The sequence below is a fragment of the Pseudopipra pipra genome, chromosome 6 (assembly GCF_036250125.1).
Source record: "Pseudopipra pipra isolate bDixPip1 chromosome 6, bDixPip1.hap1, whole genome shotgun sequence".
NCBI classification, from domain to species: domain Eukaryota; kingdom Metazoa; phylum Chordata; class Aves; order Passeriformes; family Pipridae; genus Pseudopipra; species Pseudopipra pipra.
The window spans coordinates 35691677-35708832 of record NC_087554.1 but is presented as its reverse complement, the minus strand read 5'-3'; the positions used below and the strand labels follow the sequence as shown (position 1 = coordinate 35708832).

Genomic DNA, 17156 nt, shown 5'->3' with positions numbered 1-17156 from the left:
TTATTAGTCATTCAGAGACCAACACTTGGTACTAAATTGTTGAGGAGAAAATGAAACACATGCTATAAATAAATGCTAGTTAGCACTCAGGTGTTCAGAAATTTGCTTTGTTCCTGCCATGCATGCTATCGATCATCAAACCTGGTTGTAAGTGCAACAGGTGCCTATCACTGAAAATATGATATCTTTATTATAAATGATAAAAGAGACATGACATTCATGAGTTTCTGCTTTTGCTTGGAAGGAAGTTAAACAATTCATTTTTCGACAATAGACAACAAATGACTGAAACCAGAAGAAATTTCAGGCCAAGTTCTCAGCCAAGTCTGTCAAGATGAAGTGAAGTGTTGGTGATTTCTAGCAAGAAGACAAATTCAAAAAAGCAGCCTATGAATTGAAACTGAAAAAAAACCCCTAGGTTTTTGTTTTTGTTTTTGTTTTTTTTCAACAAGTGTTCTGTGGAGTTTATTAGTGTTCTTTGAGCTTAGGGTGACTTATATTTGCATTGCAAAGCTGTCAAGTCAATTTTACTTCTTTTTCACGCTGGGGGAATTCTTTTTTCTGTCAGAGAGCCACCTTTAAGACTGCTATGTCACTTGTGTGGATGGAAAATCTCTTCTGGACAGCAAGTTCATCAAGGTAAAGTAGTTGTATTAGAGAAAGCTTCTAGGGCAAAAGCAGGCTAGTACCTGTTGTTACCATTCAGGAGCATGTAAGTTTGATAGGTAGTGGTCAGCTTCTGGGTAGTGGTCAGCTTTACTGCAGGACAGAATGGCTTAGGAAAATATCAGTTTTGGGATGGTTGGAATATTTTCTATCCAAGAATATCCACTGCAGTTTTTTCAGTGAAAGGATGTCATCCAAAGCTGAGATGTTTATTCAGTTGTGGCATAAGTCCATGATTTCAAGTGATCCCACAGAGAGGATGGACCCTTCAAATCCGAACAGAAAAATGTCAAGCCCATATTCTGAGTAGAAAAAGATTTGTGTGTTTTGGTTTTTTATGTACCTTGTATCAGTAAAGAGAAAATCTTTTTGCTTTTCTCTTTCATACATGTTCTCATATGCAGGGCATCTTTTTAAAGAAATGTCAAATTTGGGTCTCTCCAGAGCACACTTGAAAGTTCTTGAATTATTATACCAATTGCTCGAGTTGTTCTAGTTTTCAGAAAATCTTCATTTTATTTTCACTCTGATACTGTTTCTTTCATCTTCAGGATTGAGTTCAAATTATTCATGTTTTCTATGAAAATTACATAATGGTCATGAGGTGCCCAAATATGCATTTTCCAATTTCCCTTATAATAATTAAAACAATCAAAATATTCCAAATCCTGTGAATCATTTATTATTTGAAAGTTGCCGCTGCCTTTCTGCGACTAAGTAGTTGATTTCTCCAAGTAAGTAGAATGTAATAAGATTTTGATTTTAAGCCTTTGCAGTGCTGTTCATATAGTTCAATAGGCTGGAACTATATTCCTAACAACCTTATTTCAGTTTACAACAGAGAAGATGCTACTTCAGAAATCAAAAATCAGTGACAGAAGAGATCTATAAAACGAGACTTTTAAACTGAAGCATCACAATCCGGTGTAAACTGTGCTTCCTGCCATGGTCTGTAAGTCACAAGAGCTTGGATCCATTTAGGAAAGTGTTAAACATTGTCTCATACACCTCATACCTTAGTTTTTTCTTTAAATAATGGGAAGGATAACAGTCCTGAAAACACTGGGGTTGATTCATGAGGTGGATTATCCTTTTTCTATAAACAAGAATAAAGAGGATGTGAATAAGCTTTAAATTACCAGAGGCAGAAGCTAATATTTCCACATGCATATATTTCCTCTTAATAACTTTCTGCTTCTTATTAACCCAGCAGCTGGAATAAAACTTATTAGAACAAACTGTGGTCTCCCAGGAACGTTCATCCTCTCAAGCCAATGGATCAATGCTATATAAATAGCTTGATATTCTTATTTAGTCAGTTTGTCCATATCAATTTTCCATACACCATCATCTCTGGTCTAGTCTCCCTCCAGGCTGAGCCCATTAATATATGGTGTGTCTGGTTGTTGCTTGGATTAATTTTTATGTTTTGTATCTTTGTGCCATATCAATGCAAAGCAAATTAGGCAAGATACTGCATGTGTATCCCCAAAAGGAATACAAGCAAAATGAACTAACATAAGTTGCCAGCCTTACTATAGTACTGCCAACATCAGCTACTCTGCTGGAGAAAGAATACCCTGCTCTATTAAGACTATGTCAACCTGATGAATATGTTGGTAAAGTAATCTTTATTTTTTACGTCTTTCATTTCTGCACTGTGAATAGGTTTTTTAGCCAATACATTCTTCTGCAGTAAAAAAGAAGCACTTCTCAGTTTCTCACTCCATTACTAGTCATATTTTTCCTAACTTCTCTAAATTTGTATCGGTTTATAAAATACCTTTAGTCCATTTAGTACTGATTACATTTGTTAGTTAGGAATGATTGCAATGCAAGGTGGCATCTGCTATCTCTTTCTGGTGCCCTTTCTGATGATGTAAGCTAGGTCACCCTCCAGTCAATGACAGGCATCAGAAACTAAGATTTTTGACCATTATTTGCATAGAAAAAGCATAATTTACAGCAGCAGAAACTGGCTTTGCTCCTCAAATAAAACTTAGCCTGCTTTTAAAGTATTGACTTAGCTGTGGCTCTAGCATATTGCTTTCTTCTTCCTTGATATGACTTTTTCTGCCCCAACATATAGTAAAAACATGGCAGAATCAGAAAAAATAATGTTCAGTGCTTATTTTGTAAATATTTCATAACCCTTTCTAGATAAAACGATAGATTTACTGCATACAGATTTATATTAGGCAGGGTTTTTTAATCAGGATGTCTTCTTTTGCACTACAAGACCTTCTGCCTGTGTTCTTACTTCCTCTGCCATTCATATTCACAAGTAGCATCACTGTGTTTGTTAGCATATGAGTTAAAAATAAATTGTCTTACTATGTACACTGTGTTTTTAATATAATTCCTTATTACTTTAAAAAAATTGCAGCTAAACAGAACAGTTGCCTTCCAAGCAGTCACTCTATTAGTCTGCAAATCATAAGCACTGTGGAAATCACAAACTGCCCATCAGTCAGCCCTAAGGATTTAATCTTTTCTAAGGTTAGTGACATAGGATGTAATCACACAAGCTGCAATTCTTTTGAAGTACCAACCTTCCTTTACCTAATATGAGTATTTTAATGAAACCACTGCTGGGGTCAGTACTGTGAGCTCAGAAGCTAGTCTGCATATCTCATAACAAATATGGAAAGACCAACAAACTTATGTTTGTGACTGGGCTTTTCTGAATGTGCTTGATCTCCAGGATCACCCTCAAAAAGCCTTTGTTTTGTCTCACTGCTTAGGTTGCAAATTGCAGTCCTTTAGTTTCATGCTAAGGCAAGGACATAGAGGGGGTTTTTTGGCACATGTAACAATGTATACATGGTCAAATTCTGCATATGAGAGAAAGAGCTTCTCTCAGATCACTTTTGAATCTACTTCACAATGAAGTTTTGGTCTCAAACACTGTAAAATTTCCTATGATTTTTATGAAAATAGGTAGCCAGATGTGGGAAAGAGACTTTAGTAATCCCTTTACTAAAGGGAGAATTCTTGCACACCAGAAATGTTAAAAATCAAGTTCCTTGGCTCATGGAACTACTTACTTGAAAATCTGGCTCTGAACCTCATCAGTATCTCCTTACTCTTTGACAGATGTTCAATGTTCTGCATGAAGATGTATCCTAGAGAAATGAAACAATAACAATGTTTTCATTTCAGTTGCTTCAATTTTGATGCTTGTTTTCGTTCCCAGAAGCAAATGTTTTCCTCTTGTTCTTTCATAAACTGCCATGGGATAAAATAAAATAAATCTCTAAGAACAAAAATAAAACAATAAAGCTCTTAAGTGGTTGTTTGGTTTCTGTTCAGACTCCTAACAGCTGCTTCATTCTTCTTCACTGGTTCCAGATTTAATAAGGCCATGTAAGTCTTTAAGGAAACAGCAATTAAGAAGTTTCTTCCTTTTTTTTTTTTTTAATCTTTTGTTCCAGATTCTAACATAAAATCATGTACTCCAGTTTTCCTTTGAGTATAAAGCCTGAATTTCTTATTTATGATTCCTAATATTATTTTTAAAAATTGGGAAAGTAACAAAAAGATTTGTTTTCCAAGAATAACAGCACAATATCCCACATACTGCTTTGACTCAAAATAAATCAATAAAATAAATAAGTCTTGATTCTGGTGAAATAATCAGACTTTTTCAAAGCAACAATGAATGAGACAGGTCAACTCAATGATGGTTTATTCTCATCATTATTTCTCTGTGTAAGCAGTATTGAAACACTTGAGGAAATGTTGCCAAAGAAGTTTTCTTATGTTTTCTCTTTTCTGAATAGAATTAAATGACTCACTCATTTCTTATCTAAGAACTTTGCATTAATATTTGGGCTTTCCTTGGCTTTTACCTTATTATTTTAGTACTCTACTCCTTTCAGTTTTGTATGCTCTATTCTTCTTTGGAGATCACATTGGTTTTAACAAAGTTGATGTATTCTGAAGCTACACTTACTTAAGAGTATCATAGAATCACAAAATATCCTCAGTTAGAAGGGACATATTAGGATCACCAGAATACCATCAATCAAAGTATCATCAACAAGTGCTCTTGTTATATTTGAGTTCATGTGTGTACTGGTGGATAGAGCTAATTTTCTTCACAGTGGATAGTGTGGGGCCATGTTTTGGATTTGTGCTGAAAAGAGTGTTGATGATATAGAGGTGTTTTTATTACTGCTGTGTAGGGCTTACACAGGGTCAAGGATTTTTTTGCTCTTTGTACCACCTCGCCCACAAGGAGTCTGGGAGTGAGAAAGAAGATGGGATGGGACACAGCTGGGACAGCTGACCAAAGAGATATTCTATACCATATGGTGTCACAGCATATAAAGCTGCGGTAAGAAGGAGGAAGGGGTGCATGTTTGGAGTGATGGAATTTGACTTCCCGTCCTGGAGCCCTGCTTTACTGGGGATGGCTGAACACCTGCCTGCCCATGGGAAGTGGTGAATTAATTCCTTGTTTAGCTTTACTTGCACACACGATTTTTCTTTACCTGTTAAATATTCTTTATCTCAACCCAAGGTCTTTAGTACTTTTACCCTTCAAATTCTCTGCCCCATCCCACCGGGGGGAGTGAGCCAAGGGCTCTGTGGTGTTTAGCTGTCAGCTGGGGTTAACACAAAACAACATGATAGAGAAAAACTATAGGCAAATAAAGAAGGAAGGAAGGAAGGATGGTTGCCCAGGGAGGTCATGGATGCCCCAACCCTGGCAGTGGTATAGTCCAGGTTGGATAAGGCCTTGAGCAACCTGGTCTACTGGGAGGTGTCCCTGCAAGGGCAGGAAGGGTTGGGATTAGATGGTCTTGAATGTCTCTTCTAACTCTTCCAATGTTCTAGGATTCTGTGAGTATTCCATGGGAGTATGAGGTTCTTCACAGAAGGAAAGAGTAGGATTGAGAGACTTCTAAAGTTAATTTTGCTCTTTATTTTAGCATTTCAAAAACTTTGACTTTATCAGTCATTCTTTGAATTTTACCACTTCAGACACTAGTGTGTATTCCACAGGAAATTAAAACATTAATTACATTGTGAACTACATTATGCAGGCTTTCACAGTGCTGCTGGCTTCTGTTCCCAGACACTTGAATGCACTTGAGGTGCCTTTTTTTTTTCTTAAGGTAGACTATGTTCATGTGTGTCACTTTTTTGTATAGTATGGTGGGGTGTTTTTCTGGTATTCACTGGAACAGGAAAAGTATGTGTTGTTTCTATGGACATGGGAAGCTTTAAAGACTTGTTTGCTTCTACAGCAATTGACTTATTGCTGTCCTAATTACAACAACAGCAATGCTTCACTATATTATCTAGCAGCTGAAAAAGCCTTTTGACACTATTCCATCATCAGCCTCCTACTGTTAAATCTTTAATAGTATTTATAACATCACCTGTCATCAGATAGAGTTCCAATGGTATTTTATCTTTACTCCTTGCCTTTGCTCTTTGCTAGAAACCAGTAGAAATGAGGTATGCAATTACTGAAGAAAACCTGTACTGCTCCAAAGATATATTCTCAGTAGACTAAATTATCCCCAACTTGAAAATTAAATTAAATTCAAATTGAATTTTAGACAGTAGTGATAAAATTTTAAAGAGGAAATTGATAGTTGAAAATCTCTATTTATTTTTAATGAAGTTTCACAGACTAGTCATCTTATTTTTCCAACATTTGCAATGTTGATTTGACATCTCCAATACTAGTTTTAGTGTTATATTTTCTTTAAGAAAAGAAAATGTGTCATTCTTGACTTATATGCCTTATAGCTAAATCAAAAGCAAGTGAGAAAGGCATTTGTATTCTGTAATAGATAGCAATACATAGTCTTCTCAAAATCTTAGTCTGTTTCACAGCTGAAACTGTGCTAATCTTGGTATCAGTTAAAGCATCATTTGATTAATATAGAGTGAAAATCAGATTTTTAGTGAGAATGTGCTCAATTTTGTGAACAAAAGCTGCATAAAACCACCTTCCATCTTCATCTTTTGTCCTTGAGCCTTCAGCCAATTCTCATGGACCTTAAGGGCTGGGTTGCTGGACTATTTGAATCACAGAATCATCAAGGTTGGAAGATACCTTCAAGATGATCTAGTCCAATTGTCAGCTTAGCACCACCATGATCAGCCCTAAACCATATCCCCAAGTGCCATATCCAGATGCCTCTTGGACACTTCTAGAGATTTGACTCCACCAGCTCCCTGGGCAGTTGATTCCAACACCTGATCTCTCTTCCAGTGATTTTTTTTTTCTGATATCTAAACTGAACTTCACCTGTGCAATTTAAGGGCATTTCCTCTCATCCTTTCCCTTGACATATGACAGAGGAGGCTGACTCCCCACCTCACTACAATCTCCTCTCAGTTAGTTGTAGAGCCTCCTCAAGCCTCCTCTTCTCCAGACTAAACAACCCCAGTTGCCCAAGCCACTCCTCATAAGACATGTTTTCCAAAACCTTCACCAACTTTGTTGCCCTTCTTCAGACATGCCTAATTTGAAGTAACATCAAGAATGAGGTTTCCAGTTTGTCTTCACTCTTTCCCCCTCTGAATTTTAAAGAAAAAGAGAAATTCAGGAAAAAATAACATACTCAGTAAAATCTGTAAAATTAGGAAATACCAAGGCCCAGATCTTTTACAATAAAACTATTTTTACTTCTCCTCTCAGCTCTGAAATGTTGCAATATAGGCTCTATACTTAAACCTCTGTTGAGTTGAATTAATGACATGCTTAAAACACAAAATTATGTCTTGGATGCTTCTTTGAATAACAAATCAAAAAATCAAATCTATGTCTTCAAAGGGATTTCTCTGCCCTTTTAAATAAAAATGAATGTCTATACCATTTTGTTGACAGAGACTAGCAAGATGTTATTGACCTCATATATACTTTAGAGTAAAAATCTTCTTCAAAAAGTCAAATCTGCAAGGATGATAATTTCGTATTACAGAATGACAACTTAGCATTTCTGATTTTTGAAGTACCCTGTGTAGGTGTAATGTTTCAATATACCAATCTTTAATGCAGTCGTGTTACAATCAGTGAAGTTATAACCTCTTTATTAAGACTACGTCTTGGTTTTGGTTCCTCTCATTTGAAAGGTAACTGTCGTCTCTGAGGTATCTAAGTTTAAACCTAATCCTGGTTATGTGGGCAATTTCACACTGTAATGGGAAACATATCCCAAAGGGAAATTAGAGAAATATTAACCTCTCTAAATATGACAATTTATCTCTGATAAGCATCCAAAATTTAGACAGTTATTTGGACCTCTGTCTCAGTTTAATGGGACTGAAGTGTTTTCCTAAGGAGGATGAGTTATGAGGAAGACCAAACTCCTCCCTCTAAGCAATTGTAAATCCAAAATTAAGAGGCTTCAATTGAGAAAGTATGGAGAAAGAAAAATATAACAGCCCTTTATTAAAGGATGTATGTGTATTGGCAGAACAACAAAAGAACACAAAACCAAGAAAGCAGTACTCCTATACCCAAAAAATCCCCTTCAAAACAGAAACAGTTCAGTACTTTCCGCTTTTCTTGGCGCAATTCCAACCACGACCAGCAGGGGGCGCTGTTGGATCACTGGAGGAGCAGAGCCTGCAGGTGCTCGGTGTTGGTCGGCAGGGGGCGCTGTTGATCTCTGGTGGCCGCCATGTGGGGCCCCGGTGGGCGGGAGAAGCCGAAATGGAGATCGTCATTCCCCCACCCAGAAGGGGAAGGAGGAAAGGGGAAAAAGGTGGCTCTTCCCATGAAACTCATGCTCTCTGCAGCTGGCTGTGGCCAGGATTTCTCCACTTACATCAATGGACGCACGCTGCTGCTAACACAGGAGCAGAGGAGAGAAAGGGCAACCTCCTTCCCAAAAGGTTCTTTCATGGGTGGGTCAAGCCTCTCTGATGAAGTCTGAGCAGGTCTAGACTGCGGCAGAACAGGGTGCAGGAAAACCGAGGAAAACTGGGGCCAGAAAACAGCCAGATGACCAGGCCGAAAAATAAAGTGATCCTCAGACCCCTCCAACACACACCTTGACTGAGTTAGGGCAAAAGTGAAGTGCCTCCCGCTTCCGAGAAGAGGAAAAAAAAACCTCATCACCCCTCCCCACAGTCTTCAGAGGGCCATCAGCTTAGAATGTGGATCTGCTGGTTGGTTCCTTTGTGTGTGTCAATTACACTAGGCAAAAACTACCCTCCCCTGTTCAACATTCCCTCCTTACAGCAATGCAGGGGAAAGAAAAATTCCCTGCCTGGTTTTTTAGAACAAATAAACCTATGACAACCTCTCTTTGGTCTTTAAATCTTGTTAGGATTTCTTAAAATACTTCCACATTTTTTTGTGATTATTAGCTGTATTTTGGTATTAACTACATTTCTAGATGTAAATGGAAGATTATAAATTTTTAAAAATTTCAGTATGAGGAGTCATTCAGTAAACTTTATATTTATGTGCTTCAAGACTGGGACTGGAATCTATAGACTATTAAAGTCTGTAACTGAAAGAAATAGTATTTGGGAGTTCCAGTATATACCAAGTTTATGATGCTACTCTTAGGCAGACAATAAAATAAAAAGAAATTCCTTGTCAGGAATTGTCTTCCTGAAATGGTAGATATAAAATAGAAAATTGGTTTAGAAATTCTTCCGGGGAAAGTACTCACTTGGATATGTTTGATGTTTCTAGTCCTGGTCAACTTATAAATATTTCAGAAATTCCTTTGAAGTTTTTCACTTTCTTTCTCAGTCAAAACAGCAAGTGAAAAATGTACAGAAGAGAAAGACAATGTTTGCTCTTTTAGTCTTTATATTAAACAGCAGCAACAAATAGATTTTCCATGAACAAATCCAAAATATGTAATCAATTTTTTTGCATTTACACAATGCTGTACAGAACTTCTCTTTTCCAGAGGATGACAGTTTGCTATTGCTGCTATATGACATTTTTTTGAGAGGTTTACTACACTGAAGATATTGGATCTGTACTAGACTGACTTACGTGAGGTGAGATGATCAGCAAAGTTGTTAATTCGTACACCTTACCTATACAGAGAGAGATTTGGGAATGCTCCTGGGGGTAGGGCCCACATGCACAGCTCCACCCTTCATGATGGAGGAAGAATTGCACACTCAGACTTTTCCATACAAGCCTACATTTTTGTGCCATTTATTATTATATCTATTCACTGGGTTCAAGGGGCTGATACAAATAAAATATTGTTTTCATTACCTGTCGTGGGTAGATGGAAAAGTATTTTTGAGGAGAATTTAGATCCTCCAATCTGAAGGTCTATCGCTCATCTAGGAAACTTTTGGTAGCAGCTTTCTCTTTAGTGCAATCCAAACAAAGTTCACTCTGTCAAAATCAGATGTTTGGGTTTCATGTCCTACTTTCTCCTTGTGATAGACAAAACAGAATGTGGCATGATATAGTTGCCTGAGAGCTGGCACTCTCTAGGATACCAGAGGTAACTATAGCGGACTGGCAGCTGGGACACAGAGATTGTTGGAGGCCCTTGCACTTCTTCAGTGGCAGCTGGAGTGCAGGTAGGACATCCCCTTGACCCTTTATGGACTAATGATGATCCATTTGTCAAACAAGAATTTTCTCTAACACTTGGATTTGGCAAGACACAATTAAGCTGGTCTAGTGGAAGGTGCCCCTGCTCATGGCAGGGGGGTTGGAACTAAATGGTGCCCTAGGTCCCTTCCAAGTCAAACCATTCTATGATCCTATAATTGTATGATTCTATGATAACAATTTCATTGGATATGTCATTTTCAGTTACATTCCAGGAAGCTTAATTGTTGTTAAGTGGTAGGGATACTTTTTGTTAAATGGTAGGTATACAGACTGTCAGGTGATACTATTTAATGGCTGTGCAACATTTCAGCTTCACAAACCCACTCTGTTACCATTTGCTATTTGGAAGTTCATGGATTGTATGAGTTCCACCTAAACATATGTAGATGAAGTGTCTTTAACAACAATAGCTGCTCGTGTATGCATCCAGTTGTACTACTTCTGACATGGTAGCTGTGCATTAGAACTCAGACACACTAACACTGTAACACAGTTGGGTTTTTTTATCAGAGCATGGGATAAAATCAGCCTAGCTCAACTCACTCCTTCTCAAGTAGTAAGTAATCTTATATTTGATGACCCAAAATATACAAAAGAGGTTTTTAGATTAGATCAGTGTGATCTAATTAGATTAGATTATGAGCTCAGAATAGAGAATGCTGGCTGAAATCTTTGGTCTTGTATACTGAAAAAGAAATCATTTGGCACTTCTGTTGCCGTTTCCAATATGTTTGGTGTTTGGAATATATGACATATCAGTTTTGCAAAATGAGAGAAACAATTCATTGTCATCAAGGCTCTTGGTAGGTTTATGTGTTTCATTGAACAACTGGTTTTAGAGTATTTCATTTTTATAACTTCAAAAAATAACATCTTTCATTTCAGAAGAAATAAAATGCTGCTCATCTTAGATAGAAGTAACAGGTGAAAGTTGGTTCCACTTGCACATGGTATGAAAATTCGAATACTGAAGAATAAAATAAATCATATATTGGAATATTCAGATTTTAATAAATGATCTTTTCCATTCCAAGAGCAATACTGCTTATATTTGTATCCTATAATCAGCCTTAGGATTTGGTGTTGGTGAAGAAATTTCTCTCTTAGCCTGTAGCCATGTGCTTTCTACTGTTCTTTCATCCAGCAATTTTATTTGTCCTCTTTTGGTCCCATTTTTATTCTGTTCTGCATACTCACACTTTCTGATCCCCTGCCTTGGATTTCATTTTCTCAGCTCTTATCCCAGCAGATTTCTTTTCAAAATACAGGCATAGCTCTGAGAAAAAGGCTTGGGAAGGAGGATCCCTGGGGAGAAGGCCTCGGGGGAATTGAAACGTCTCAGTTTAAATGTAACAATGAGTCGATCTCAGGATTGCACAGGGATGAATGCAGTTAAGTGTGCTAGGTTTGTATTGTATGTTTCTCGAACAGCAATTCTAACTTCCCTGTACTAAATAATCATACTTCAAACCTGTCTAAAAGAATTTTTTTAATTAAGCAATATGAGAAAGATATTTGAACTTTAGGTTAAAAAAAAGTTTTTATTTCACTCAATAATACAGATCTATTTACTGGTCATTTGGGCTAAATTTCAAAAAACTTTGCACCCCAAAAAAGTACCTAGTCCTGGGGTATTAAAGCAGCATATATTAACAGAAATTTTATGGCTGACAGCTGGGCCGGTTGATGATAGCTGAAGAAAAACAAGTTTTGCTAACTGGAAAGATTATTACTAAAGGGCTCACACTAGTGAGATGGCAAAATCAAATACAGATTGTGCCTTTAGCTATTGGGATTGTAATATGTGTGACTGTGAAATCTACACATGCAACCTGATGATTTTTCATGGTACGTTTTTACTCATTCTGTATATGAAAGACAAATGGTATCTTCTTTTCCTGGCACCACACCAAACAATTTCTTGATGTAAGATACAGCCTAAACAGAACAATGTCATGATTTTATGCAAATTGTGCTGGCTCATCTGCACTAATTCTTGGTAATCATTAAGATTTTAAAAATATATATGTCACTTTATTTACCAGTCACCTGTAATATTTGTTTTCTAGACTCTAACATATAAAACTGGGTTTAATATACTATATATCAGTTTATGCTAATGTAGATAACTGAGTTTTAAACTACTATAGAGCCATCAATAGCTAAATTCTGTGGTATAACTTCAGAGACTTGGATAACACAGGCCTTTTAACCTTTAGCCAGCACTTTATAGCACAGGCTATAAATTAGGAAGGAATTTGACTTTTAGTGGCTTCATATTACAGTCTATCAGGACAGTGTAGAAACAGGAGCTATTTCTATTAGCATAGTAATGAAACATTTTTTCCAGAGATAGTGAATGAAATCAACCCGCTAATTAGATTTTATGTGTAATAATTGATGGTCAACGTTATTCAAAAGAGATAGCAAAAGCTTCCATTTAATGCAGCCAATATTCTTGTTTATATTGGACAAGGAAAAAGAAAGAGAAGATAGAATAAGCCACCATGACAGTAGTGCATCTTACCTTTTCACTTCCATTATGCAGATCTGAAAAGGAAAAAAACTACTATAGAGGAGAAAAGAAATAATTCTCAACACAGCATGATATTCATCACTTAATTCAGAAAAGGTCATGCACATGATTATAGATGTAGAACATACGCATTCATCAGCTATGATATACCTACATTTAGGTAAGAAGTGTAATATTTTGTATCTCACACACATATATGTTAGTTTGTTTATGGCCCTGCTTCAAAAGGTAATGAAAAAACCTGAAATCCAGAGAATATTGTTTCCAATGTTCTAACAGTGTCCTCTGGCATATTTGCTGAAACTCAGTTGCCCTGAGATATGGCTGCAAGGCTGGTGAGACCAGTGGCACTGAATCAACAGAATTTGATTTCTGGCCACTTTTGTTCAGACTATCAAACCAAGTCCAATAGTAAGAATATGCAGCTATGGAACATTAATACTGTTGCATTTTATATAAACCAATATAAGAGTAGTACTAAACCTTTTAGTAAGAGGGATTCTGTATTCATGAAGGCAAGGTTGATTAATTCTGTTCTGTAACATCTCAAATGCATATCTAGAATTACCAAAGAGCATATCTTAGTCTTTTCTATAAGATATGTATGAATACTTTTACTATAATTTTTTCTTTTCTACTTTTATATTCCTTTTCTTACCTTCTTCCCCTCTACATATCTAGTACCTTTAATAGCTCTTTCTCTGTTTCTCATGTACTTAGTATGACTCAATAACACATGTAGATTTTCTTTCCTGCTTGCAGAATTATTGCATAATTTAGTATTCAATGCAAGGATTTTCAGAGGAATTCACTGTATAATTTTTAACATAATAAAATTTATAAAAATAATGTATAGGAGTATGCTTCAATGAAAAATGAAAAAATAATTGTTTCATTCATATGAGCAACAAGAAGAGGTTGAAAAGGAAACATTCTTTTAACAGAAAATCTCTGATTATGCAGCTGTAGAAAGAAAAGGTAATTGACATTTACTCACTGTCATATAGAGACTAAATGACTGCTTTCATCATATCTCTTTCGCACAGTATTTAAACTCTAAGTGGAAATAGCTTTTGACAAATTGCAAGTAACTCAGCAAATATATTAATAGTAATTTATGTGAATTTTGTATAATATAATTTATGCCAAGATTGCTGAAATTTTGTCGGATCATCACTCTATGAAAGTACAGAATAATATATTGACCTCCTCAAGTAAAAAACTTTAAATAGAGCTTATCTGGCATTTTTTTTCTCATTATAGAATAAGCAGCTGCATTAACTGCTTACCAAAGATTCATAATATATTGCTCTTCTACTTTATTCAGCTCTTGAGTAGAAATGATTCCAAAATACAACCTTACATGTAAACAGTCTCACGCTGTTCATAATTCTGTTGTATAAACAGATTTTCACCTACATAAACAGATACAAACAACACCAAATACTCTCATATTGTGGGGGGTTGAACACTGTGGATTTCAATCTAAATGTTGTACCTTCAGTGTGTTCCTTAATCAAGGTGAATTGACTGAATATTTTTCTCTTTGTGTGTGCTCTTCACAGTTGTCTAAGACTTCCATAACAGAGTCAACATCTACAGGGAAATGTGTCATAGCTACAGAAAAACTACTTTATATATGTAATGTTTTATTTAATCTAATATCTAAAAGATGTCAGAACATTTTGAAATCTTAATACAAAATGAGAAACAATCCATATATTGCTCTAGAAAAAATTTTTCAAAATTTTTCCCTTTTTCATGTAAATGTAAAACTAATTCTGCCCCCACTTTATTCCCTTTTCCACACTATAACCCTATATTTCAGTGATAAAGTATTAAGTTTGGCATTTCATTGTTTTTACACTATGGAAAATAGGGAATATTCATTCCTATTCATTGTATCCATGACTTTTTATGATTTCAGAGTCATCTATCATATTCACTCTTTACTTTATTGTTATTATAATTTATTTATTATTTTATGTTTGTAAAACTGAAGAGTACAAAACATTTTAAGTCCCTTCTTTCTCCGAAGCGAGTCTGATAATCTTCAATTGCCCCACACAGACTGTAACTGGTGACTTTTCCCCAGGCCTCAGGTGAGCACTTAGTGGGAAAGCTAACACATCATAGTCTTTACTGCAATCACAAAGCTTCTATAAACTATGACATTGGTAACAGAATTCCCTGTAACTGTGGTTTGCTTATTGGACAGGTCCCTATTTGTAATTGGGTATTTTTGGCACCAGAATGTTAAATATCAAGATTTGGGAGAGAGAAGGGAAAGAACAGTAGAGAAACCCTCTCAGCAATGGAATTACTTTCACCTTATCTTTTTTTCTCCTTCTCTTTTTTATTTACATGGTCTATTTACCTGAAGGTAAGATTGCCCTATGACTCGTTTCTACCTCTTGTATATTGATTTTTTCAGGTTACCCTGGTTGGTCTTAAGAGACTTGATAATATGTAAATAAGTAAAATTTTTTTCTCTATAATGTTTCTTCATTGTTTGTTTTTATTTGCTTGGATGGTTGGTTGGTCTTTAATACAGTTATTGCAAATACTTAGAAAAATAGAGTTTGCAATGATATTTGTCATCCACTCTCCCAGAGGTATTGTGTGAGATGTACCCCTTAAATTCAGGTCAGTGTAGACTTAGGCTGGATTGATGAAAAAAGATTGCTAATTAAAATATGTAGATTCCACCAGGGACCAGTGTATTTTGAGACACAAAGTGTAATTTTCAAATAGCAATGACTGCAATCTCAAAAGACTTTTCATTGACTTTTCTCCTGCAGTCTTCCATTATTTTCCGTTCCCCCACACCAGAGTAGCAGCTGCACTAATAAATTAAAAACCTAAATTCTGGGATGAAAAGTAGTTTATTTCACTTCAAAATGTGGTCACATTACAAAACAAAATGAAACCAAAACAATAAAATGTAGTAAGACTGTGATTCTTAAAATAAGTACAAAAAATTTTTTACAACTCCAGTAAAATTCCAAAAAGCAATTTTCACCTCTTTTTGCTGAAAAGTGAGCCCTTCTACAACATCTGTACTGACCAGTCTAGTGCAATACTTTGTAAGAATAAAATTACATACCATGGAAGTCAGGATTCTCACTGTGGGTCAAAGCTACCTTTTAATATGGCAGAGAGCACTGAAATACTCTCTCTTACAGCATATGCTGCCAGTACCTTTAAAAAAATTTCTATCAACTTCATGGATTCAAAAAAAAGAGCTAACATTCAGTTTGGGTGAATAAACAGAGATATTTCTGAATGGAATTCAGTGATCTTTCTGTAATATGACAGTTTGCTTGAAGAAGATGAAGCTCAGTAATCAGTTGATCGTAGCTGAAATTGGAACTATAGCCCAAAACATGTTATGGACATATATTTTGCTTGTGTTTGGTGGGCCTACAAATGTTTCCCTATACTTTCAATCAAACAGCAGTCTTTCTTGCAAGATCTGGATTGAATATTGGGCATGGCAAAACAATAATTTTAAAAAAGATATATAAAATAGATTCCTTAATTGAACTTGAATGGCTTGAATTGGTGTTATCACCTGTCCCTGTCTGCATTATTAACTTTTTTTAAGCTCTAATATTTTCTTTTGTCTTAAACTTTCAGCCTCCTGAATTTTTTTCAGCCTAGCTGCAAGCTTTCGTCTGATTGATAGATTGAATGAAGCAGTATTTTCATGAAAAATTTGACTTCTGTTGACGAAACTTGTCCTTGAAAAATTGCTATATAAAATCATTCAAAAATGATTTATATATATATATATATATATACAGTTATATATACAAACTCTTCCATTTGAACTATCATGACATCAGTTAAAGAACCATTTCACTCTTTCACTGTTGCAACAAATGTTTATCATCCTCTTTGCAAGATAATTCTCTGAAGATAAAACAAGTTTTCTTCAACAAAAAATTCAGCTTGTTAGAGACAACATGCTGGTGCTTGCTGACTTCCTACTTACACTCTTTGTATCTTGGGATATAATAGAAGTTTTCATTTTATGATTTAGAGCCCTTTAGAAAATGTATTATCTCTAAAATAGTTACATAATAATGTGTATATTAGACTGTAATATAGCTTATTGCACTTAGTTTGCTATATCTCTACCTTAGCCTTTTAATTTTTAGGTTTCATACTTCTAGCTTATAACATACTGTGGTGGTTTGAGCTGCCCTCCCGGGAGGGCGGGCTGAAAGTGGTTGGTCCCAGGTGAGTTTCCGGTGAGGGGCTCAATTGGAGCTGTTTTTCGCCACTGTGAAATTAGGATATTACAACAGTCGGAAGGAAGTTGTTGGCAGTGTGAGAGAGAGATTCGGAGCCATGAGGAGAGAGGAGAGAGGCCTGTGG

At 35.9% G+C, this 17156-nt stretch overlaps 1 long non-coding RNA gene across 2 annotated transcripts in view; it reads left to right on the top strand.

The window, feature by feature from the left end:
• The window catches only part of LOC135415960 (uncharacterized), a 38546-nt gene extending 22003 nt beyond the window's left edge, over positions 1-16543 (top strand). Inside the window, exons 2-4 of one of the 2 annotated variants that reach the window (XR_010431367.1) lie at positions 571-639; positions 10061-10200; positions 11123-16543. This is a non-coding gene — a long non-coding RNA (uncharacterized LOC135415960). Of the gene's footprint in view, positions 1-570; positions 640-10060 lie in introns of both variants that reach the window. The other variant, XR_010431366.1, reaches the window with a different exon arrangement.
• The last annotated feature ends 613 nt before the right edge of the window (positions 16544-17156 follow it).